The sequence below is a fragment of the Nycticebus coucang genome, chromosome 13 (assembly GCF_027406575.1).
Source record: "Nycticebus coucang isolate mNycCou1 chromosome 13, mNycCou1.pri, whole genome shotgun sequence".
NCBI lineage: Eukaryota > Metazoa > Chordata > Mammalia > Primates > Lorisidae > Nycticebus > Nycticebus coucang.
This window is the reverse complement of record NC_069792.1, coordinates 77269236-77297188: the sequence shown is the minus strand read 5'-3', so window position 1 is coordinate 77297188 and position 27953 is coordinate 77269236. Positions and strand designations below refer to the sequence as shown.

General features: G+C 38.3%; 1 protein-coding gene across 6 annotated transcripts in view; it reads left to right on the top strand.

Moving 5' to 3' along the window:
* Positions 1–27953, top strand: part of TRPS1 (transcriptional repressor GATA binding 1) — a 260682-nt gene that overhangs the window by 19939 nt on the left and 212790 nt on the right. The window lies entirely within an intron of this gene.

The following is a 27953-nucleotide window of genomic DNA, read 5'->3' as shown; positions in this document are numbered from 1 at the left end:
TTGGTTGAAAGTCAGTAGGCAAAATTTAGTCCTGCTGTTCTGGTAGCCTTGGTGGCTTTAAAAATCTCTTTATTGCCATCCCTGACATGACTGTCCGGTTCTCCTGTCTGTTAAATGCAAAAAATAGAGGCAGAAAATGTATGTTTTGGCTTCATTAAAATGTTCCTTATCAGACTGTATGTAGGAGGGGATGGTGTTGAAGATGCCTGTATTTGCCAGCTGCACAGCATGTGTGCAGGGCTGGTTTCCTGTCTGCTAAAGCTGTGTGGTGCCCTTTAACGATGGGAAGGAGGACATTATTAAACGTGTCAGGCTCAGTGTTTTCACTTCTGAAAATCAGGGAGCAGAGGGCATGCAAACTTTGCCCAAAGGCTGGACACAATTTGCATAGAAATGAGCTACGTGTAGTGACACTGAATTTGGTGGACGCATAGCTAACCCCCATCACTGAAAAAAACTGAGAGCAACCACAGGCTGTAGGTGAGCTGGGTTTACAGGGGAAAGGCTCCTTATCAAGAGACTGTATCTACTAGGGTCACCCCAAAACACTGATCATGGTTCACATTTGTTGAACATGCTGCTAAGTACATTGGCTTCACCTGAGAAAGAAAATGCTCTCCTTTTCATTTTACGTAATGGAGGGAACTCATTCTTAGAAAAGTTTAATAAATTACCTAGGCTACAAAAGGGAGCAAGTCGGATAATCAGGATTTTGACCTAGGCAGTCTGGTTGGGACCTGAGGCTCCCTGAGTGGTTCCACTGTTTCTCATCTGGTAGGTGAGCAAGGTTGAGTTGCTGTATCTTCCAGGGTGGTAACAGGGTTTCAAAGATTAGGTGACTTTTCCATATTAACACTGTTCCAATCTGCTTGCTTCTGAGGCCTTCATAAAACCATCTTCATATATGAGACATTTTAGAAAATGTTTTTAGTAATAATCCAGGGAACATCCAATTTCTGCTCTTCCTGTGAAAATATCTACAATCTCTTAAAGAAAAAAAATAAGAAGAAAAAGAAAAAAAAGATACCTATTATTTTAAGTAACTGCCCCTTCTTGGCTCCATTACAACCAAAAGGCTGTGATCAGCTCACTCTTGCAAAGGGAAGTTGTTGAAAGACATGGGATGTGGTGCTGTCCTGTTAATCCTCGTGTTTCTGAATGTATTTGCACTCCTGAAATACCCCTGTTCCAAATGGGGTCTTGACAGCGTTGAATTCGGACGTGGCTTATGTGCAGAAGCTTAGTTTGGGTTAGCCTTAACACAAATAACTTTTATCAGTTATTAGCTAGTTTGTCGCAGTTGGATTTTTTTTTTTTAAGTAATTTACATTTTATGAGAGAGCATTCAGAGACCCAGTGTGCTTTCGTGGATAGTATAGTCCGAAAATGAAACCCCAAGCATAAAATTTCTGAAAATTTTTTTCCTTTTCGTTTTAAGGAAAAAGTAAAAAAAAATCAGCATTGCAGATGAGTCACGGAAATAGGATTCCATTTTCGTTTCACTGGTTCTGGAGAAGCGACGGTGCGAGTGAGCTGGGTGTGTGTTGGAAGAAGGCTGCCCTGGCTGGCCGTGCCTCGGCGGCTGCGGCAGCACCACGGGAGCTTCGTGCATGTGTGTGCGTGCGCGTGTGTGTGTGCGTGCATGTGTGTGCGTGTGTGTGCGTGCATGTGTGTGTGTGTGCATGTGTGTATGCATGTGTGTGTGCATGTGTGTGTGCGTGCGTCGGTGGCGTCGGCTTTCGCGGGAGCTCCGGGGCCTGCTGCAGCCACCACGCGTGCTCAGCGCCCTGGCTGTGGGCGTGTTATCGCAGGAAGTCCTGCGGAAGCACTTGTGTGCGCTCGCGCCCGGTCCCCTCGCGCGTCCCCCGCGTCCCCCGCCTCCGCCGCCGCCTCCCGCGCTGCCCGCGCTGCCCGCCCGGCTCCGCCGCGGGGAGGCTCCCCGGCCGCCCCGCCCCGCTCCCCACTTCCCAGCTCGGTTTCCTCTCGCCACAAACTCGTTCCCTGTCTCTCCCTGGCTTCCTCTTTGTCACTGCCCTGCTCGCTCTGACGCTCTTGGTTTCCTCTTGCCAGATCCCGAGATGGCTTAGCAGCGGTTACTCATCTCCAAACCTTATTATTCGCTTGCGATCCTGGTGCAAGCTGCAGAGACTGTTGCCAACTGAGATAACGAAAGGAGTAGGGTTTTTTCTAATTAATTAGAAAAGTATTATTAGTCTTGAAATCAGTCACATACATTTTCATACAGAGTTTTCAAGGGGCTGTTGAAGGTTATTTCTGATAGTTTGAAGTATGTTACACATTCTTGAGTCGAATGTACAGTTCTCAATCAAATCTATGAATAAAATAGAAGAAAGTCACGTACCCTAAATCAAACTTTATAATTCAATACTTTTTATGAGCATATGAATCCCCCCCTTTTTTTTTGAGTGGCCGGTGCTTACTTTCTATATTTTTGATGTTCACGGAATTGAAGTTTATATATTTTTCTTAAATGACCAGTTTTAAGACAGTTGCTGTGTATCAATCCCTATCAAGTTTTTCTTCTCCTTTACATTATCACACTTACTTTAAAATAATTCTTGTTACAGCCATGCTTTTAATATCCTCGGTGTTAATGTTCTTTTTTAAAAGTCCATATTGGTAACGCAGTATCATGAAGTATCTTTTGTTAGAGCTGTTCTGAAATTCTTAGTACAAGAACTATTTAGCAATTTATCGATTCATATAATTAACATCCAACTGCTTCATTTTTGCTTTGAAGATTTTAGTGTGCCTCCCAGCAGGTAAGCAAAAATAGTTGACAGTAACCCTGGATGTCATCATGATAACTTGTAAATGACAGCGTTTATACGTTGACATTTTCTTTAATTTTAAAATTTAAAAAGAAAACAAAATAAGAAGTTGTAGATCCTTCTTTTTAACTCGTAATAGTTTAACTTCCCACATTGCTTTCTGGTGGGAGGGTTTTCAAAATGACATCATAAGTTGATTTCTTAAGCTGTAATATTAAACTAAAGGTATTTTATGAGAATAAGCTGTTGTCCCTTGAATATATGAAATGATTTAGTATAGCAAATCTTTTTAAAGTATTATGCTTAAAAGAACATCATAAACTCATGATTAAAAATAGTAACAGTACTAAACCAGTCATTGAGTACTATTCTGTCCTCAAAGTTCTTAACTAAATTATCACTCTATTAAAATGAACGCACTGAAGACCCAGTACCAAAAACACTGGTTCTAATACACAAACCATAAAGACTTGAGTCTACCATATATTTTTTTCACTGTTGCAGGAGCCATGATTGGAGTGTGGGATGTATTAGGACTTCAGTGGTCATAAATGTGTATCTCAGTATTTCTTAATCTTTTTGTTTTGTTTTGCTTTTTTCCAAAATTTGAGCATTTGGGCATCTTTCTAAGCTCATTTGTTCTGCATATATACACAGTACAAATTAGAATAAAGAAGATCCAGCCCTGCTGGTGCCATTTGGGTCCTTTGATTATCTGGAATAGGCTATGTCCTGCAATGTCTGGAAGTCTGATGGGTTGTACCTGGTGTTTCCTCTCTGTGGTGTGGCTCTGAAGGAATAAAATCAGGTTTAAAGTTTCTTAAGTTCTCTAGTTTATAGTCCCCCCACCTGTAGACCGTGAATAATAATACCTGGATAGGCATTGGTTTGGGGGGGATGAATCAATTTAGGTAAGATATGTAAAACAGGTTTGGTGAGTGCTGAAGTGCTGTGTATTTTTATAATAATCATCATCATTATTTCCTAATCATCATTTCCATATATCATTAACAATGAAAGTGCTCATTAGGCTTTTCAAAATGGTGTTTCTAATACTTTATTTTATCTTTTGTTTTAAAAATTATATTTAGGATATATACGTAGTGGAAAAAACTGAGAACTCTGTCAGCTATTGGAGGAGGAAGTGGCATCAGACTATTTCAAAGGACTAGCTTGACGTCAGTCCCTTGACAGAGTGTAAGGGGATGACCTTAATGCATTAGTTCTCTTATGTATGAATTTCTATTCTATAAGCTTTAGTGTTCCAGAGTGCTGAGTTCAAGCCCGCTCTGAATTGTAAAAATTCTTGAAAGATTTTTTTTTTTACATTGTCCATAATGAAATCTTTGCCTATTTCTTGGTGTTACTAGTGACTTATGACATCACTGTAACTTTTTTTTATATTAGTGGTAACAGTTTGAATACATGACTTATAAAAACATGACTTTTAATAGTAAGCTTTTTACATACATGAAATCTCTTCCTCTTCTCCAAAATGAGTCTTACAAAATTCCCCTTCAGAATTAATCACTGTCTCTGTTGTCAAGAGGGTGTGGTCACTTGGTCTGAATTCATCAGACCCTTTCCTGAGGGGTGGTATCTTAGAGATAATGTTTTGTGGTTCTCTGTAGATATTTTAGAATTTTTTTTTCATAAGTGGGATAAATGACACATGTTCATAAGCACTTTGTTAAGAAAAACGATTTTTTTTTTTTTTTATTAGTGAGGCTACTTATATTTTTCTTCAGGAGAATAATAAGTAGAAGTTGACATATAGACACATAAAGCCTTCATAGCTATTACTATATATGTATAATATATAATAGGGGTGTGTGTGTGTGTGTGTGTGTGTATGCAGGGTTGCCACAAACCTTCAGTTTAATAAATTAAAGGTTTGTGGCAATCCAGCATCCAGCAAATCTGTCAACACCACTTTGCTAACAGCTTGTGTTTACTTTGTTTCTCTGTGTCACCTTTTGGTAATTCTCATGGTGTTTTAAACTTTTTCATTGTTATTATATCTGTTGTTACTATTATAATTGTTTGGGGGGTCCCTTGTGCCAGTATAAGACAGGGAATTTAGTGATCAATGTGTGTGGTCTGACTGCTCCTCCAGCCATTCTCCTGTCTCTCTCGCCCTTCACAGGCCTTCTTCGTTCCTTAGACACAATAATATTGAAATTAGGCCAATTAGTAACCCTGTATTATCCTCTGAGTGTTCAAGTAAAAGGAGATTTGCACATCTCTCACTTTAAATCAGAAACTAGAAATGATTAAACTTAGTGAGGAAGGCCTATCAAAAGCCGAGACAGGCTGAAAGCTGGGCCTCTTGGAGCAGACAGCCGAGTTGTGAAAGCCAGGGTAACAATGTCTCTGTGTGTTACTCCACTAATACAAAAATGGTAAGGGCCTTCCTGCCAATATGAGGAAAGTTTTAGTGGTCTGGATAGACGATCAAGCCAGCCACAACATTCCCCGAAGCCAGAGCTAATGCAGGACAACATTCTAATTCTCTACAATTCTGTGAAGGTTGAGAGAGGTGAGAAAGCCACAGAAGAGAAGTTTGAAGCTACAGAGGTTAGTCATGAAGTCTAAAGAAAGAAGCTGTCTCCATAACACAAGTTCAAGGTGAAGCAGCAAGTGCAGATGGAGAAGCTATAGTGAATTATCTGGGTGATATACGTAAGATTACTGATGAAGGCAGCTGTGCCAAACACCATCAGTGTAGGCAAAATAGGGTTCTGTGCCATCTAGGACTTTCATAGCTAGGGAGGAGGAGTCAATGCTTGGTCCTAAAGCTTCAAAGGACAGGCTGTCTCTCTTGTTAGGGGCTAATGCAGCTGGTGATTAGAAGTCAAAGGCAATGCTCTTTTACAATTACAAAAATCCTATGGCCCTTAAGAATTATGTGGAATCTACTCTGTTTGTGTTTTATAAGTGGAACAACAAAGCCTGGATAACTGAACATCTGTTTACTGAGTTACAGTTTACTGAGTATTTGGAGCCCTCTTTTGGGAACGACTGCTCAGAATAAAAGATTCCTTTCAAATTATCGCTGGTCATTGGCAATGCATCTAGTCACCCAAGAGCTCTGATGGAAATGTACAAAGAGATTGATACTGTTTGGAATAAGGAGTTATTCTGACTTTCAAATCTTATTATTTAAGAAATACATTTTGTAAGATGATAGCTCGCACATATATAGTGACTACTCTGATGAATCTATGCAAAACCAATTGCATGTCTTTTGGGAAAAAAAAATCATCATTCTAGGTGGCATTATGAACATTCAGTAGTCACGGAGGGTGGTCAAAGAGTTTAACAGAGTTTGGAAGAAGCTGATCTCAGCCCTTATGGATGAGGGCTTCAAGATTTCAGTGGAGGAAGGAGTTGTCAATATGGTGGAGATAGCAAGATAATTCCAAATAGCAGATGTGACTGGACTGCTGCGAACTGGAGATAAAACTCAAACCGATGAGCATTTGCTTCTTCTTATGGGTGAACAAAGAAAAGGGTTTCTTGAAATGGAATCTCCTCCTGGTGAGGATTCCATGAACACTGTTGAAATGACAACAGCAGATTCAGAATATTGACTCAATTTAGTGGATAAAGCAGTGGCCGCCTGTAAGTGGGATTGACTCTGATTTTGAAAGGAGTACTACTGTGGGGAAAAATGCTATCACACTTATTGCATGTTACAGAGAAGTCTTTCCTGAAAGGAAAGATCAATTTCTGTGGTAGACTTTATTGTTGTCTTATTTTAAGAAATTGACACAGCCATCCCAGCGGTCAGCAAACACCACTTTGATTATCATCAGCTGTCATCCTGGAGGCAAAAGACTATGATTACGTATATTGGTATTTTTTAGCAAGAAAGACTTTTTAAATTTAAGGTACTTTGGATTTTTTAGACATAATGCTATTCACATTTAATAGACTCTACTAAATTGTAAATATAACTTTATTATGCAATGAGACACTAAAAAATTGTGTTACTTGCTTTATTGGGATACTTGCTTTGTTCTGGTGGTCTTGAACCGAACTGGTAATATCTCTGGTAACTGTGTATATTTTTTTCTTTTAATGATGCTTCTGATGCTTTTAACATCAGAAATAAAAACATTAACAAAATGTTTACAAGGGTATATGTGAATCCTAGTAAATGTGGAATGTAAAGGTCTTAGCAAAATAACTAAGAAAATGCTGTGAAAGCTATGTTAACTAGTGTGATGAAAATGTGTCAAACGATCTATGAACCAAGTGTATGGTGCCCCATGATCATATTAATGTACACAGCTATGATTTAATAAAAATTAAAAAAAATAAAATAAAATAAAACCATCCCTGGGGGGGGAAGAAATATCAGAACGATTAATATTAATATATATATTTAAGTTTTGGTGCTCAAAGCACTTTTTTAGCAGTGGCAGAGTTGTCATTTATATATTCCATGAGACATTATTATGAACTTTTGTTTTATTTGATAGAAAAGATATCCCTCCCTGAGAATGTTAATTCTGAATTTTTTGTTGGCAAGTACTGCTCTCAGATTTTGCTTGGATCACAAGGTTCACAGGTTTCATGATTAGGGTCTTTCGTTATTAGAGTGTATTGATGAGATAGCTAGAATTTCTGTTTTCAATAATGAGGGAAATTTTAGAAATCATTCAAGAATTTCCAAAATAAGACTCTCGGAGGGCCCGAGTGATACCACTTTTCTGAAAACTTCCTTGTCATTTAGATACAGTTCCCCATTTTTTAATCAGCAATAAATGAGTCAGTAGGTTCATATGTATATCTGGTTTTTTTTTTTCGAATTTTTTTATTGTTTGGGATTCATTGAGGGTATTTACACTATAGAATAAAAGAATTAGGTTACACTGATTGCATTTGTTAGGTAAAGTCTTTAGTGCACTTATTTTAACTAATCATTTGAAATGTTATAGGTCCAGGGCAAGAAAGATTTTATTACTCCCAAGCAGAAGAAGAAATATTATATAGTCATAAAAGTTAGGCTGGAAAGATATCTCAGAGTTAACCTTGGTAGATGTCTTTTCTAGAGTTAATCCGCCATCCCCTCCTTGAATTCCTCTGGTGTTACAGATGTCACAATTTCCCAAACTCATGTTGAGCACTGTTAATTGAGACGAAGTTCTTTCTCATATTATGCTGAAATCTATTTCTCACTGATGGAGTCAAATTTTGCCTCCAGAACCTCACACCTTTGCTATATTTATTTTTATGCTGTATTTATGATTATCATGTATGCATATAGCATTTGTTAAAAATGTGTATATTTTATATGAAAACGTATTTTTTAGACTTTGGAAATTAGAAAAACTGAAAATGGAGCTTTTCCTTTTCACATCATAGTTGTTTTTTAATATAGATTTTCAGAAACTGAAGCCATTTCTATATGCTGGTAATTCGATAACCCATTTTCAAATACATTCGTTGAGCTCATTGTAATTCTATGTGCCTCTCATGAAAGGCAGGTGATCGTATAGACTGAAAATATGATCTGTGATTGGTCCCTTCAGAGACCCTGCTGCCCCTTTTGGGCAGACTTTAACCCGGCACCCACTAGTATATTTGCTAAAATGGAGTTTTCCAAAATTGAAATGATGTCATATTTGAAAGCAATGCCAAGAAACAATGTGGCAGTTTCTAAATTTTGTGAAGCTAAAATCCCTGGTTACAAGAAAGAGTACATGTCACAGATGAGTAGTTAGTAATGACTTCAGTTTAGCAGGAAAAGAGCAATTCCCATATGCTGATTCTGGTCTCATAACAAAGAATGTTATAGAAAGATTGCACAGTATTTAACAAGCTGTGAGTTAATGTGACAGTGTCGGTGTGTCTAGTTCCAGAAGGATAATCACTTTACCATATTTCTTCAAAAATATTTTAAGTTATATTACAAAACAGAAAACTCACCACAGATGAATCCAGACTGTTCCCCACTGCACCTCCCACCCTCGAGTTAGGCAGAAAGATTAAATTCAATCAAATAATTGAATTGCTCCAGAATGCTAGCTTCTAAATACTTGGATTAGTAAGTAAGTCTCATTGTTAGACTCTACACCTTAGAACCTTGCCTCTAACTAAGGGAAAGTGGGAATCAACTTGAGTGTGACTTCTCAAATCTTAGATATCCACAACTTGTTTTTCAATGTTTGACTTTACTGTTTCACTTAATTTTAACGTTAGACTGTGTCCTCCGACATTTTTTGGCACTTTAGGAATTAAGGAAGTGGAGTAATGTATTGCTTTGGATCCTTTGAAACACATATTGGAGACAGACGTTGGTACCATGGATCTGTTTGTCATCAACGATTTATTTCCAAGGCCTTTCCCAGAGACCTGGTCACTTAGGCGTGTTCATATTAGCACTGTGATTTTCTTGCTTGTATGAACTCCAGCAAAACTGGCTGATATAAATTTGAATAGTAGACCTGATCATGCCTCTTTGAAAGCTTGGAACTTCTAGAACTCCATCCTTATCATTTTCTGTTGCGGAGGTTCTTAAAGACAGGCATGGGGAGCAATTGTGGAGTGGGGAGAGGATATTATTTTTCAGCGATATAGAAGAAATGAATATTCTCCATCATGGAAAAAAAGATAACCTTTTTCAAAATTAGAGAATATTGTTTTATCATTCCAATAGTAAACCTATCTCTCTCTCTCTTTTTTTTTTTTTTTTTTTTGCAGTTTTTGGCCAGGGCCGGGTTTGAACCCATCACCACCACCCATATATGGGGCCAGCGCCCTACTCCTTTGAACCACAGGCGCCACCCTCTATCTCTTTTTCTAATGAACATATGTAGTTGTATATTAAGAGAGGCCTAATTCAGGTAGAAGCAGGTAAATAAAATGAATAACTCATCACGATGAATTTCTATACAATGTCTTTTATAACATTTTTTCTTTGAAATCAATTACAAAGTTGATAATTAAATTTTTTTTTAGTTTTTCTGTTGATTAAAGCATTTTGTAGAAACAGACTATGGAATTAAGGAATTCTGATGCTACAAAAGTACATGTGACTGCCACTGAAAGAGACTGTAGGTACCCTGTACTGTCGACATAAGGTTATTACTGTTAAGTATTGGCTGCTGTAAGAAGTCAAGCTCTTTCAGTAGGAGACGTTGCTCTTATAATGAATGCTTACTTCACAAAGCAGTATAGGCAATAGACGTTCCATTGCCACTATTTCATTTATATTGTATTGGTAGTGTAAACATTTATTTAAAACATGAAAATCAGTGACTTTTTTATGAGGTTGAAAACAGGAGGAATATAGTCAAATTTTCTTTTCTCCTTCTACCCAAAAATGTATGGTCGTTTTTTTTTTTAAATCATATAATGATTGAATTTATCTAGAGAAGAAGTACCTCTTCCTCCCAGTGGATGGGGGTCCATTCTTTTTTCTTTTTTTTTTAATTAATATTAAATCATAGCTGTGTACATTAATGCAATCATGGGGCACCATACACTGGTTTTATAAACAGTTCGACACATTGTCATCCCACTGGTTAACATAGCCCTCGTGGCATTTTCTTAGTTATTGTATTAAGACAATTATATTGTACATTTACTAAGTTTCACATGTACCCTTGTAAGATGCACCGCAGGTGTTATCCCACCAATCACCCTCCCTCTGTCCATCCTACCCCCTCCCTTCCTCCCCTCCCTCTCCCCCTTCCCCATATTCTTAGGTTATAACTTGGTTATAGCTTTCATATGAAAGCCATAAATTAGTCTCATAGTAGGGCTAGAAAGATGTTTGGAGAACACTTAGAGATCTAAAAATAGATCTGCCACTCAATCCTATAACTCCTCTACTAGGTATATACCCAGAAGACCAAAAATCACATTATAACAAAGATATTTGTATCAGAATGTTTATTGCAGCCCAATTCACAATTGCTAAGTCATGGAAAAAGCCCAAGTGCCCATCGATCCACGAATGGATTAATAAATTGTGGTATATGTACACCATGGAATATTATGCAGCCTTAAAGAAAGATGGAGACTTTACCTCTTTCATGTTTACACGGATGGAGCTGGAACATATTCTTCTTAGTAAAGTATCTCAAGAATGGAAGAAAAAGGTCAATTCTTTCAATATATAGAAAGTGGCCGCGTGGTGAGCTTGTAGTCCAGTGGGGGCGGGGGGGGGAGGAAGTGGGAAGTTACGCCAAAAATTGTGGCACATTGCCTTTTACAAGCTATTCCAGTATATATTATCTTATTCATTTAATTTGTATTTTCTTCTCTTTTTATTCTTTTTTAAAAATAGCTTTATAAAATAGACAAGTTATACACATTATTGTAGGAATTAAGACAATACGTAAGCACTGAAAGAAGAAGGTAAAAACCTGGCCCAAACCACACTACTGCTTTTGGTTAATGTGCTTGCATGAGTCACTGAATCTCTGTGCTTCTTGGGTGTGTGCATAACTGTGTGTGTTTCTGTATCCTCTCCAACCCTGGAAAGTAGGGTTGTTTTGCCAGGATTTGCTTTGGGAAGTATAAGGAGATCTGTGCCCACACCTTTTTTGAAAGGCCTATTATTACCTCAAACTTGAGAACAATGTTGTATTTTGGCTAAAAAGCAGTGCTGGCTTATGCCTTCAGGTATCCTCATTACACGAACACAGATTCACAAGTCATCATGTTTTGCTGATGGTGCTCCTGTCTTCAAGCTCTCCCCTGCATAGCCTTAGAGGGATTGTTTGGGAATGGACACAGACAGGACTAGCGGTGCCCTGGGTTCACAGCGCTACTTCTTCAAGAACAAATTCCATCTGGGTGGAGAGCCGCTGGGAGATTTGAGTACTTACCACGGAGTATTGGTCTCAAATGGAATTTTTAGGTGAAATTTTTAGCCCCTTTTCTGAGGTCTGCCAAGTCTTCCCTGTACAGATCTGACTTGAAATAAACGAGTGTGTTGTGTTGAGGCCTTCCTGCTGATTTAGGGATTATCATAGATTCTTTTACTAAGTTCTGAGTGACCTCAAGGGATTAGAGAGATCTGGGTTCATTTGGAGACCTACTTTTATGCTTTTAATATTACTTTTTAAAACTTTATAAAATGCTTCATCTATAAGAACTTGAGTTAGAGTGGATTCATGGATTCCGGTTAGACAAGGATAGAATAAAACACTAGGTGAGATCAGGCAGTCAACAGAAACAGACAGAGGGGTGTCAGGTAGCTAAGTTAGTTGATTAACTCTATTTTTGTCTTTTCAATAATTTTTCTAAGGTTATTCTCTAGGCTTCAGTTACTTTGATAAATTCATCCAATAAATATTTATTACGTAGTTCCTGCTCATTTACAATTATTGTACTGGGACATGAGACTATCATTGTGAATGGCAATGGAAGGACATTATTCAGGCAGGAATACAGATAATAAAACAGATCAATAAAATATTGATAATCATAAATCCAAATTAACTCTATCAAGACCGTATCATAGCACTTAAATGGCCAACCAGTCCAATATCATTCATGTCATGCAAATATCTATCAGTCACTCCATCTTTTCATCTAAATCTGTACAAAACTCTGAGATACTTAATTCTACTTTCTTTTATGATCAGAGTAGAATTTTTTTGGAAATGCGTAAAATTTCTTTAATTTTCACCTAATTTCTCCTTTTTTAAAAACTTCGAGTAAGTTTCTGTTTTGTGCCAGTGGTCCAGCCTCATCAAAGAGGATTCAAGATTCTGTTTGAATAACCTTTGCAACCACATCTTCCCTGTGACCCATTTGTTTTAAACGCAGATTCTCCCCTGTTTCTCGGCATGTGTTCATACCATTCGCAGCCACTTGTTTCTCTTACTCTCATTTACTGGGATTCCCCTTTCCTCTGCAGCTGTGCAGTTCTTATTCATTCCTCAGGATCTTCTTTGCTCTCGTCTCTTAAGCGTTTTTACTGCTACTGACCACTTTGGTTATTTTATTATGAATGAAAGAAATAATAAGAATAATAATTCTCATAAAAGAGTAGTAAACATTTAGTACTTATTGTTGGCTTTCAGGGAGTTTATTGTCCATGCAGCTCACTGTGGTGCTAAATTCTGTCTTGTCCTGTGTCATCACCAGATGTTACTGTGAGCCTTGTTTCTTTGACCTAGGTAGCTAACTTCTGAGAGAGCAATAATTGTGTCTTAAAATTTTAACACGTTGTGTGTCAAATAAATATGTGGTGTATCAATGAATTAATTTCTTGGAAATTTTAGAAGTATGAAATAACCTTGCCCACAAGTAGAATGTGTGTATGACATTTCATGTTACTTTGGTACTTTATTTTCCAACCTGATGGGCAAGAATGTTTTTTTTAAACCATTAATACCTCTGTATTCAGGGCATAGTAAACAAGAATTTTACTGGGAATTAATTGTGTGCTCTTGTGCTTGACAGCCGGAATATTAAACATTTAGGAAGATGGTGGCGCCTGTGGCTCAACAGAGTAGGGTGCTGACCCCATATGCTGGAGGTGGTGGGTTCAATCCCAACCCCGGCCAAAAACTGCAAAAAAAAAAAAAAAAAATTAGGGAGAGATCAATTTAAAATAACACATATATGCACAGACACAGTAATATGTACATACATAAATATAATGATTATATTTGCATGGCTATATTTAATCCCTTATGATCAAAATGTAGGATTATTGGCACTAAAAAAATTGTAAAAAAATTGTTCAGGCAGTAAAAAATTGTATCAAAATCAGAGACATTGTTTTCAATTTTAAATTATCTTTCTTCCATTTTATTAATGCTTTTCACTTTCAGTAATGCTTTTCAATTATGTAGAAATTCTATTCATAATTGAGTAGTAAACACTTTCTATGACAACTTCATCTAATGTTTCACAAAGTATATATGTTACAAATGATTGTCTAATATTTTTAGGACAATTTTTATGGAATTTACGTTTTAATCTTTTATTTCGTAGAATTGAAAATTAAAAAAAAAACACCACTGCAGTTGCTAATAACATCGCGCCTCCTTCAGTTCCCTAAAGACGTGTTTTGATCTGGGCCCTTTCTTCGGTAGGAATCATTCAGTCCTCTCTTTTCATCTGGCCACCCTCCTGACCCCGACTCCTCCTTCTATAACAAACCTGGGTCAGGTACCACCCTTCCCTGTTGGGATTTCTTTTCTCCAAGTTCACTGAGGATAAGTTTCTTGTCTGTCTCGTTCACAGTTGTAACCTTAGCACCTCAATCTATGCCTGACACAAAATTCTCCCTCCAAAATTAGGTTGAATGAGGACAGGCGATGCTAATTTAGTTGAGTTTATAAGCATCAGTAATAGCACGTGCTCAGTTTTGTAATATTTACCCACCAAATAGGCTTTGATGCTCAATGGGCACCGCTGCTGACAGAACACTTACCTTGGTGTCTGGAAAAAAAATCCTGATATCTGCTTGTTGGGTAATCATTTGCAATTTTTTCATGACAGGGATGTGATAGATGCACAAGTGGATAAAGAAAGGGACATTTTGACATGACTCACTTTATTTTAACTTTAACTTATTTCAACCAACACCAAAGCAGTCTTTTTTCAAGCAGTATTTTTGGTATCAGAAAGTATTCTTGAACAGTGCTATCTTTTAACTTGTGAGCACTATCTCAGTATTTCATTCTTTCTTTTTTTTTTTTTTTAGTACCATGCATACCCTGCTCTACAGGTGTTACCTGTGAACAGGTATGAATGATACCAGCTATTCATCTATTCTTTTAGCACATTTGGATCATACTGGTGATACATAGTACTTTGTGGAGAATTCCACTTTTATTTCAATAAACCAGGGAAGGTTATTTTTGGACCTACAACATGTTTCTTTTTTTTCTCCTGTCCACCTCTTCCTTCTCTTTTCCTCCCCCTTTCTTTTTTCCCTTCTCTCCTTTTTTTCTTTAACCTCAGAAGACGGTAGACAATAGGCCACACATTTCTTTTGTAATGACTTCCATAATATCTTCCTTTTAATAAAACTTATTTTATTTCAACATTAAAAATGGTCATTCTTGTTGTAACAAGAAAAGTACTGTATCATACCCTCATAATACCTTAACTCTTTAATGAAGTGTTTTCTATAGTGGTATTTTATTTTCTAGATGGCATCCTAGTTGTAGGCTCAATAGACAAGGCAGATATGATGGTGGTGATACTATTACTAGCTACCCATACTGAATTTCTTGTGAACTCCATGGTAATTTTCTTTTGATGCAATCAAGTAAAACTGTCATCATGAAACATTGTTTTAAAAGTTCAAAAGAATAATCGAAGTAGTTAATTTTAGTGTATGTGCTGCTGCGATGAGCACAGAAGTGTCCTAGTCTTTCCTAACATCTCTTTCCATCCATATGTAGGCTTATTTCCTGGACTCAGCAGTAAAACATAAAGAGCATCATTAATGCATTGACTTCTAGGACCTATAAACCTCTAGTCAGGGCAGTGCCCGTGGCTCAAAGGAGTAGAGCGCTGGCCCCATATACTGGAGGTGGCCGATTCAAACCCAGCCCCGGCCAAAAACTGCAAAATGAAAAAAAAAAAAAAAGCTCTAGTTAGAGTGGGATTAGCCAACTAATTCTTAGTCTGCTGAAACCAAACATTCTCGGGCTTGTTTAGGTGAACAATTTAGGGCTTGTTAAGGAACTCCATGGAATAATGTTAATGATCCTATCATACACACCTGGGGGAAATTATGCATGATAAAATGTGACTGTATTGTATGTCTGCTTTATCCGTAAGTGCCACATGAAATAGTTTTAAAGAATAATTATTTTCAAGTTTTCCTGTAAATGTTCACCCGCTGCCTGTTCATGCTTTGGTTTTGTTTATTTGTTGTTTTGGGGTCAGTTTCTGGGGCAATAAGAAATCACTTGATAAGAGCAGCCAAATTCTTAAAATAGAATTTTACCTATTAACTTGTCTTTTTCGTGCAAAATGCGGAGCCACCCTGCATCATTCTATTTGTGAAATGGAATACCTTGGCCTACTGTATTATAGAGATTTATAGCAACTACCTTAGGTAGAGAGGGAATCTGAATTGCTTCATTTAAATACAGTATTTATTCAACCTTATAAGAATAGTCCAAATTTATATATATGAATTCTCTGAAAAAGTCCCAGTATTGTTTTATTGGCTATTTTCTTCCATTCCACCTAGTCTTCAAAGATAAGCAGGTTATTGTAACCCAATTTCACTTCCAATTTTGTCATTTGTAAAATGTGACTACTAGATAACTTGCAGGCTTTGGGTGAGGACTGAATGGGAAAATTATGTGAGCCATTCAGAAAATGGCTGGTGCTTAATAGGCACTCAACCAATATTAGTTCTCTTCCAACTTTACTTAGTCTCTGTGATGTAATTTAGGGAGTGTATCCTTATGATAATAAATTTAATAACTACAAGTGCGTGTCCACTACACCCCTTCCACCACCACCACCATCACCACCAAAATCAGACACCCCTTCCACCACCACCAGCACCATCACCACCAGAATCAGACACCCCTTCCACCATGACCACCACAATCACCACCCGAATCAGACACCCCTTCCACCACCACCAGCACCATCACCACCAGAATCAGACACCCCTTCCACCACCACCACCACTGTCACCACCAGAATCAGACACCCCTTCCACCACCACCACCACCATCACCACCAAAATCAGACACCCCTTCCACTACCACCAGCACCATCACCACCAGAATCAGACATCCTTTCCACCACCACCACCATCACCACCAGAATCAGACACCCCTTCCACCACCACCACCATCACCACCAGAATCAGATACCCCTTCCACCACCACCACCAGCACCGTCACCACCAGAATCAGACACCCCTTCCACCACTGCCACTGTCACCACCAGAATCAGACACCCCTTCCACCACCACCACCGTCACCACCAGAATCAGACACCCCTTCCACCACCACCACCATCACCACCAGAATCAGACACCCCTTCCACCACTACCACCAGCACCATCACCACCAGAATCAGACATCCTTTCCACCACCACCACCATCACCACCAGAATCAGACACCCCTTCCACCACCACCACCACCATCACCACCAGAATCAGACACCCCTTCCACCACCACCACCAGCACCGTCACCACCAGAATCAGACATCCTTTCCACCACCACCACCATCACCACCAGAATCAGACACCCCTTCCACCACCACCACCACCGTCACCACCAGAATCAGACACCCCTTCCACCACCACCACCATCACCACCAGAATCAGACACCCCTTCCACCACCACCACCAGCACCGTCACCACCAGAATCAGACACCCCTTCCACCACTGCCACTGTCACCACCAGAATCAGACACCCCTTCCACCACCACCACCGTCACCACCAGAATCAGACACCCCTTCCACCACCACCACCATCACCACCAGAATCAGATACCCCTTCCACCACTACCACCAGCACCATCACCACCAGAATCAGACATCCTTTCCACCACCACCACCATCACCACCAGAATCAGACACCCCTTCCACCACTACCACCAGCACCATCACCACCAGAATCAGACATCCTTTCCACCACCACCACCATCACCACCAGAATCAGACACCCCTTCCACCACCACCACCACCATCACCACCAGAATCAGACACCCCTTCCACCACCACCACCAGCACCGTCACCACCAGAATCAGACATCCTTTCCACCACCACCACCATCACCACCAGAATCAGACACCCCTTCCACCACCACCACCACCGTCACCACCAGAATCAGACACCCCTTCCACCACCACCACCATCACCACCAGAATCAGACACCCCTTCCACCACCACCACCATCACCACCAGAATCAGATACCCCTTCCACCACCACCAGCACCGTCACCACCAGAATCAGACATCCTTTCCACCACCACCACCATCACCACCAGAATCAGACACCCCTTCCACTACCACCACCACCAGCACCGTCACCACCAGAATCAGACACCCCTTCCACCACTGCCACTGTCACCACCAGAATCAGACACCCCTTCCACCACCACCACCGTCACCCCCAGAGTCAGACACACCTTCCACCACCACCATCACCACCAGAATCAGACACCCCTTCCACCACCACCACCATCACCACCAGGGTCAGACATCCCTTCCACTACCACCAGCACCATCACCATCACCACCAGAATCAGACACCCCTTCCACCACCGCCACCATCACCACCAGAGTCAGACACCCCTTCCACCACCACCACCGTCACCCCCAGAGTCAGACACCCCTTCCACCACCACCACCATCACCACCAGAATCAGACACCCCTTCCACCACCACCACCGTCAACCCCAGAGTCAGACACCCCTTCCACCACCGCCACCATCACCACCAGAATCAGACACCCCTTCCACCACCACCACCGTCACCCCCAGAGTCAGACACCCCTTCCACCACCACCACCGTCACCCCCAGAGTCAGACAGCGCTTTTCTGTTCCAGTGTCTCTGCTTATCTCCTCCCCTATTAGTCTGTCTACTTTGCTTTTTGCTCTTGTTTTTGTCCTTCAACCTCTTTGGAGATCTTTCACCCTTCCAAATCTCTTTTGTCCTGACTCTTTATTTTCTTCTCTGTTAATTTCTCTTCTCTTCCTTCTTTAATCACCTTTTTTGGCTGCTTTGGCAGACATTGGCCCACTCTGCCCTGCCATTCAGCCTGAAGAAACAACACATTCTGACCACTGGGTGTCTTGGTTGCTCATCACAACATAGCAGTTGGAAGGCTTCTTCTAGAAGTTCACGCTCTCCACAGAACAACTGCTGTTTCACTGAAAAACCCATAAATCCTTCCTGAAGGAGCCATATGTAGGGAAAGTGAGAAATTGTAGCAAAATGTATCTTTACGCAAAAAATATTCATTACAAAATTTGATAGAATATTTACAAAATGTTCTCTATGTGTTGTAAAAGTTTGTGAATCCCAAAGTATTGAACTAAGCTGTGATACACTGGCACATTTTTGAAATATGTCAGATTATCACTCATTAAAATCAGATGCTTTGGGCAGCGCCTGTGGCTCAGTAGGTAAGATGCCGGCCCCATATACCGAGGGTGGCGGGTACAAACCCGGCCCCGGCCAAACTGCAACCAAAAAATAGCCAGGCGTTGTGGTGGGTGCCTGTAGTCCCAGCTACTCGGGAGGCTGAGGCAAGAGAATCGCTTAAGCCCAGGAGTTGGAGGTTGCTGTGAGCTGTGTGAGGCCACGGCACTCTACCGAGGGCCATGAAGTGAGACTCTGTCTCTACAAAAAAAAAAAAAAAAAAAAAATCAGATGCTTTCATATGGCACAGATAGAAGAAATAAAAAGACAGGATCTGATCTAGGAAAAAAAGAAAAAGCACACATACACACACGCACACACACAAACAAGTGTGCATGTGGGCATCGGAAGTCTGTAGCTCTATGAGTTATTACGAAAGAAAGAAACCTGCGTGACTCTTGCTGGTGTCAAGAGCCCACCGTTGTCAGTATTCTAAAAGCCCTTTATGCCTTCTGCTCTCTGTTTTTCTCCTCTAGGAATCAATCACTGCTAAGACTGCTAACCCCAAGATAAGTTTCGTTCTTGGACTTTTTTTTTTTGAGACAGAGTCACACTATGTCACCCTTGGTAGAGTGCTGTGGCATCACAGCTCACAGCTCACAGCAACCTGAAACTCTTGGGCTTAAGTGATTTTCTTGCCTCAGCATCCCAAATAGCTGGGACTACAGGTGCCCACCACAATGCCTGGCTAGTTTTTGGTTGCAATTGTCATTGTTCAGCTGGCCTGGGCTGGGTTCAAACCCGCCAGGCTGGTGCCATAACCATGGTGCTTGTTCTTGAACTTTATGTGCATTAAATTAGTATGACATATGTCTGCATTAAAATTATATATTCTTTTGTGTCGGTTTCTCACACTCAACGTCATGTAGGTGAGATTACAAGTTTTGGACATAGTTTATTAATATTGTAGCATCAAACTCTGTATATGACCAGGTAAACCATTGAATAGTCATATACCACAGAGTTTTAAAAAATCTACTGTACTGTTGATGTATATTTAGATTGTTTCCATTTGGGTAATTCAGATAATGATGTCATGAGCATTGATGTGTGTGTGTGTGTATCTTAAACTTCTGATGTTGTATCTTTATAGAAGTTTTAAATTGCTAGGACTCTGGCCCAGCTGTTTGAGGCTTTTCTGTATTCTTTTCAAGTTCTAGGCTGTTCTTTCAAAAGATAAACTTTCTTGTATTTTGACCTATTATGTTACTTGTACAGAATATTTGGAATTTTGGAATGCTAGAGAATGCATAGTGAAAAATTTATAAATAAAAATTACACAGAAGGCGCCCCAAACTGCATACCTACTTTAACAAAGGAAAAAAATTGTATTAAAATTATAGTACTCAAAATAACCTTTGTTACTGTGCATTGTATCTTGAATCCCTTGTAATTCAAGAAATCAAATGTGATTTGAGTGTTACAATTTTAATAGTTTTTTATCTTAAAATTTCATATATTTTTGGCACATCCTAAACGCATATATTTATAGTAGTATATACTTAATAAACAGACTAAATACCACATGGTAATTATGTATAGAATGTAATCATGCAGATATACTAACGTATAAAAGTTCATTTTACTGGTACCATACATTATTATAGAATTGTCAATAAATAGAAAGTGTACTAATTTTTAAAAGAACTTTCCTCTAACTGTGTAATCAGTCCACATATATTTCTGATGTGTAAAGTTATATAGACATTTATAGAACACAAATCAAACCTACGTGATTGTGATTCATGGTTTTACAACATAAATTTAATAATTCTTATTTTCATTACTTGTGCCTTTATTACTCTATGCCCATAGATCTAGAGCTATGATATTTGATTATTTTTCAGCCTGAATAAAGATATCAATTAATGCCCTGATAACCTGTATGTTTTGCTTTGGTTTCTTACTATTTTAAGGAGACTTTGCATTACATTAGCTTTTATTATCCCAGGTCTATTTCAGGTCAAGAGACTCAGTTCTTCCCCTTAAGAGATAAGCAACATCAGAAATTTCTAAGTGTGTTAACATCCCTCCGTCAAAGAAGCACTTTTGTGAGTGCACACTCTGTCTTAAGCCTGTGTCCCTGTGGGGAGGGCCATATTAATATCATCTGGCTTTTTAAAAACTTGCATGTGCCTGGGGCCAGTATGTTGCTCTGCTGTTATTTCCCTGCAATAGTCATCATCAGAGGGTGTCAGTGCTAAAGACGGAAATGTGCTCTATCTTCAGAACACTGTACTTGGAAAAGGCTTCAGAATTGTTGATGACATGTAGATATTTACATATATTGATAATTACATATCAATCTTTTTATTTCAGATTAATGTGAGGGTACAAATGGTTAGGTTAAATTGTTTGCATTGATATTTTGATTAATATACATATGAATGAATGTATATAAATGTATCTTGAACTAACAATAATATTAATAATAGTATTTTATGGTTGGGAGGACTTTACCCTGATGGGGTCGCTGAAACATCAACTTATAATTACAGTGTGGTGTGGCAAGTATCTTAAAAGGGATATATCTAAAATGCCACATGATAGTGGAGAAGGCTAACATATGCTTATGAAAATTGTAGAGGGCTTTGTGGACAGGAATCACTATAGAGGTTTGTATAGTTTGGTAATCTTGGTGATGGAGTAGGTGTGATAAGGCCAATCCAAACGTTAGCCTAGCTAGCAGTCCTGGTGAATGCTGAGGAGATTGTATACACACTTGAAAGAACTGTAGAGCCAAACAGGTGTGCTGGACAGTAGCCTTTGTACAATTGTGTCATGTAGATTGTATTCTCCTACAAATTTATAAAATGCTATCACTTGTATGCATTGCTTAACTGTTGTTTATAAAACACTAGGCTGGCGTCCTCAAACTTTTTAAACAGGGGGCCAGTTCACTGTCCCTCAGACGGTTGGAGGGCCAGACTATAGTTAAAAAAAAAAAACCAAAAAACTATGAACAAATTCCTATGCACACTGCACATATCTTATTTTTAAGTAAAAAAACAAAACGGAAACAAATACAATCACACCGCCTCATGTGGCCTGCGGGCCACAGTTTGAGGACCCCTGATAGAGAGTTTAAGAAAAATGTAATGGATAACCAAGAGGTTTCTGATGTCTTCGACTCCTTCCATCTCAGCTCGTCCATGTGCTAGGTCCACCCCTGGGCAAGTGATTGAGGTCTTCCAGGACTTAGTTATAAGGTCTGTAAAATGTAGATGCTAATAGTACTTATTCAAAGGACTGTTAATGACAATTAAAATGGAATGAGACAATGGTCTCTTGGCACAGTGCCCGTCTCAGGGTAACCATAACATTGTTTATTTTTGTTACTAACTAAAAATTCAGGTTAGAATTATAGCAACATTGAAAATTATGGGTCTTTTTTTCTGGAATTATTGTGCAGTTTATTATACTCATATCATGGAATATTATACATTTTGTTGTTTTATAGACAGAGTCACTCAGCCAGGCTGGAGCGAAGTGGTACAATCATAGCTCACTGTAACATTAGACTCCTGGGTACAAGAGACCCTCCTTCCTCAGCCTCTAAACTATCTGGAACTACAGTCATGCATCAACAACTGGAAAAAAGTTAGAGTTAAAGTTAACTTTATGCACTGATATCCATGTAATCTGTTTAGCTGAGAGGTAACATTGGGCTTATACCCGAACACATTTATAAATGTATAATTTGGACATCTGGGAGTTTATTGTGTATGGATAAGCAACTTCTGCATTTTTTAAAAACAATGTTTTATCTGTAATTCTTTTAAAAAAATTCTATTCCTAATGTTTGGTGTTGACACAACCCAATCTTCGTTTAATGTTTTTTAAACTGTGCTAGGGAAAAAAAAAAAAAAAACCTAAAAAAACAAATGTAAACCTTTCTGAACAGTCCACTTCAGACAATTCGTCTTAGTTTTTTTGCCAATTTAATGAGGGAATTTTTTTTAAATATTGCGCATGCTTTAAAATTTTGGTTATATTTCTTCCTTGAACAATATTGTCCTAGAGTGGCATCTCCAGCTGTATTCAGCAGAACATTAGTTTTGTTGGTTAAATGGCGTTATGTAACATACAGCAAAATGAGATTGGGAAGTTTCCGTCCAAATTGAACTGGCTCCATCCTCTTCAGTCCCCAGGACTTCTTAGAGCTATGATTGCTAATGTTAAGTTGCGGATTTCTGGGAGGTCTATAAAGTATATAATTTCCACTAAACTTAATTTGACTAAGGAACCTTCTTTTATTCATTCATTTTTGAAGTTAATATCATTGGGAGAATGTAGGGAAAATTCTTGTACTTCTTGGCATTTGTGTTTAAACTGTTACCATCTTCAGACATCAGGTAGAACTTAGCTCACTTAACTGGGGGTGAGCAGGGACAGAATGTTCTGAAATATCCTTATAGATTAAAAAAAAATGTTCTGATTGCTGGTGCTTTCTAAGCCTGTTACATGTCCAAATTATGAATGGATGCTGTGTTTAGCTTTCCATGCATAAAACGTGTTATCCTGGAAGACAGGCAAAAGTGCTTCAGTCTCTCCTACTATCAGAAGTTGCTTTCGAGTATAGATTTTTTTTTTTTAAAGATCAGTTTTCTTTGGTAAATTTCATAGTGCTTAACAAAAGTGAACAATGACTTCTTATGTGTGTTTGTGTATGTGTATAATTTGTTTTTATCAGAAGAAAAAATGATACTAAATGGGTTAAATTGAACAGTTGGCAGGAAATAGGGTGGTGTATAAACAAAATTTCCTTTTCATAGTGTGTTTATGGCATAGTATGAAAGACATTTCTCACTATCAGTCCCCATTCGTTAACTTAAATGGAATTTAAAAAAATACATACAAAGATGCCTGGCCTTCTGGAACTGGCATATATTGATACCGTGAACTTTTTTCTAAATTCCTTTTGTTGCGTGAATGCCTTAGCTGACTCACTGTTGAGTGTTTATGCCTTAACTGTTGAGTGCTCTGTGGTTTGATCCTTAGTTCATTGGTAGGGGTGAGCACAGTGGTTTGCAAATTACTTCCTAGTTTCATGAGGAAGAACTATTGCTCACAAAGACACAAGTTCACTTCCCTTCATTTTGGAGACACACATACGCACACGCACACACAGAGTGCATTACCAATATGAGCTTTCTTTTTTTTTTTTTTTTTGGCCGGGGCTGGGTTTGAACCTGCCACCTCCGGCATATGGGACTGGCACCCTACTCCTTGAGCCACAGGCGCCGCCCCCAATATGAGCTTTCAATACGTCTTCACAACATTTGTTTTAATCTTATATTCAGGTTGGCGCTCTTAGTAATATTGAAACATTTTGCCTAATATGTTTGGCTTACCCCTTCTCTAATGACAGTGAGTATTCTAAATAAATGAAGTATGTTATCTTCACGGTAAGTATCTATCAGATTCATTATACTGTGTTTGTTAATTTACCAAATGGATTTGCAGGGGTTGACACACAAATACCTTACAAGAGAACTTAACCAATTATATTGGTGGAACAAATTAATTGAGATTTTCTTTCTTTCTTGTTTACTTTTTTTTTTTGAGATAGAGTTTCACTCTGTTGCCCAGGCTAGAGTGCCATGGGTCAACCTACCTCACAGCAACCTCAAATTCCTGTGTTCAAGTGATCCTCCTGCCTCAGCCTCTACAGGAATGAGCCATCGTGCCTGGCCAGATTAGCAAATCGATAACAGCGACACCAATACATAAAAGTTAAACTACCTTTAGTACACAAAGACGTTTTTCAGCAAATTCTGGGGAGGTAGTCAAGGGCATTTCCTACAAAGCACCGTGCTCGCTTTTTTTTTTTTTTTATCAGTGAAAATCTAATTTATATGCAATAGAATGTCAATTCACATCAGAACCATCAAGATAAATAGATGCATTTATGCTCTTTTAGAACTTAAGTATTATGCTTGGCTGTTTGCCCAGGGATAGGTTGAAATATTCTAAGTTTAACAAAGAAGGAAAGGGTGAAGTTGAGACTGGGCCCACGTGCAAATTTAAAGTCAGATTGGCCTGTTTGAATCAACAGTTGTCATTGCAGATATTTTAATTGTTTTTTTTTTTTTTTTTTTTTTTGAGAGGAAAGTGAAAGGAAAAAACTACACATCTGTGGGGAGGAGGAATGGTAACATTTCTTAATTTGCCTAGTGAAATTGTGATCTTATTCAAATCAGAATTTTTAATACATTTTTAATACCGATTGTGGAAGAAAAAATACTCAGTTGCCCTTTCCAGTAGATACTCTTGTGATGTACCCTCACTGTATTTAGTCACTCCAGTTAGTGAAATATGGGCCTGCTCCCTTTTTGCAAGATACATCTGACAGTGTCATTTACACTTCTAGCATAAAGTCTTTGAAGGACAAGTTTTGTGATGTTCTTATAAAAGTAAAATGCTTAATGAAATTCTTTTTCTAACACGGACATGCATAGATGTAGACTCATTTTGGCAAACAGGACATTATTACCGACCATCCTATCTCCTTTTACCTAGACAAGGGCATTTGAAATGAGATATTTAAAATATAGAGAAGATAGCATGATGAATAAAAGCCTATGTGTTGGGGCCGGCATCAAAACTCTTTGAAATAGGATATCTAAATAGTGTGCATTTTATCTCAGAGAGGCTTGGGTCAGTTCTAATATCCAGATGACTATTAATGTGCTCTGTGCTCTGAAGCATATGTGAATAGAAGTGATCATTTTCGATTAATTTGATGTGAATTAATAAGAGATTTATTTGATGGGAGTTGTTTGAAGGTGATGACATTTAAATCTCAACAGGATTTAGGATGTCCAAAATTACCTTTAGAGATTCAGGAACAGTTCATTCAGAGAGAGCAAATTAAATAGAAATGGATAGCAAAGCACAGGATATGACATTGAGTTTATATAGTTTGAAGAAGTTTACAAAAAAAAAGAGTGATCTACCATTGAAGTATAGCCCCGGAATCTAAAGAAATAGAAGACATTTAAACTCCTTCAGTAATTCTTGGGTTTGTGAATTGTATAAACAATGTTCTCTTACATTTTATAGTTCACTTAAGCAATCTGATTTTGATCTGTGTATATGGAATAGACAGGATTCAAGTGTTCTCTTTTTTCCTTTCTAAGCCAATGAGTAAATGCACATGTTCTTTAAAAACTGAACTTCGTGGGTTGTTCATATGGAAACTATCTAGTTTGCTATAGGGCCACGACTTGACCTTCTTTTTATTTTGCTATCACTTGCTTAGTTCCTTAAATTCTCTGTGGGGACTTTTGATCAAAAGAAACGTTTGCTACTTTTTCCTTTCTTTTTAATTTTTTTTAATAAAAGCTACATGAAATGTGTAATTAATAACTGAGCACTCCGATGCTGATGATACAAACAAGCATCGAAGAAAACATGTCTATTAAGAAGAAGACCATCATGACTTTTCTTTTTGCGTTAAGCTTTGATTTCAAACACTTGAAAGTTTTATTATCTGGAAAAACAAAAAAGAAAATGTCATCTGGCATCATATAATATGAAAATAAGAACTGCTACTTATAATAAAAATCATGTTCAGTGAGATTTGAAACCGAGTTCAAATTACTCAATCTTGCCTCCCTAATTTTTTATAGCCTTGTTCAGGACACACACGTGCACATACAACACGCCAACATGCATGTATATGAAATGATATTTTGAAGGAGACTCAAAAAGTTTTGCTTTGAGAATGAAGAGTTTTTTATTTTCATTTTCTTTGCCTTTGAAACATATCCATCTTTCTTAAATTAATGACAAGTACTAAAATTAAAGTCATTTAGTTTGATGTATCCGGCAGATAGCTGATGCTGGATATATATTTACTGAATGAGTTAATGTTGGCGGAAATGAACAACTGGGCACAGGAGAGGCATCAGTGGAGTCAGGCCACCTTTAGTAGTAGTGGTTTAATATTTTATAATCTTTTGACAAAACTGGACAAAGATTTGCTAAGGTAAAACTGAAATTCTATTAACCAGAACCATTACAGAATTGCAGAGGCAGAGAGAAATTTAAAAATAATTGTATCGTCTCATAATACTGATGAACAGAGGCTCAGAGAAGCAAAGGGACTTGCCCTTGATCATATCAGCAGGTAATTAGAATCAGATTCAGAAACTGGACATACAATTTCCATACCATTCTTCTTCTTCATATTTTGATTCTTTAACGTGTTTAGGGTCAAGATACTGCAAAGAACGTAGAATTTACATCTCTTACCTTCAAGGAGTTTCTCATCTAATGGAAATAAATACTAGTTCTGATCTGCATGGGATAATGTGTAATCTAAGCTCTGTTTTTTTTTTTTTTTGGCTGGGGCTGGGTTTGAGCCCGCCAACTTCGGCATATGGGACCGGTGCCCTACCCCTTTGAGCCACAGGCGCCGCCCATTAAGCTCTGTTTTTAAATTACTGTAATAGCTGATGATGATTTCCTTGGTTCAATAATTTATGTCATTACCTATTGCAAGGTTATTTGGCCCAAGAATATGTCATAAATGTGTATATATTTATGTATTTTATTAATATATACATATATGAGAAATAACGAAATTATTAGTAGTCAATTCCCAATAGCTAGGTAATAATAAAAACTCTGATCCTTTCTGCTGTGAAAGTGCCCTCCTATGATCATTATACAGTGTTCTACAGAAGATTTTTTTCCTTACATATTTAAGAGAGATACAGTAATTATCAGAATTATATTGAAGCTCTAGTGGGGATTATTTCCACTGCAAAATTTGTCTAAATGATACTGTCACATAGAAATAGTGCACTCTCTTATTTTTTAATATAGCAAATGCTTTCACTAAAACAACGAAAGTTTTTAGATTTGTTTTAACTTATAGGACATGTAGTTAATTAAGAGTAGAAATTTATGATTTTTGCAACTGGAATGTCTTATGTCTCAACAGTGAAAATTAATACAAGTTGAGTGTTGGGGGAAAGCTAAACATGTTCTTAGCCTGCTTGAATATCTTGGCACATATTACACACCCACATTATATGG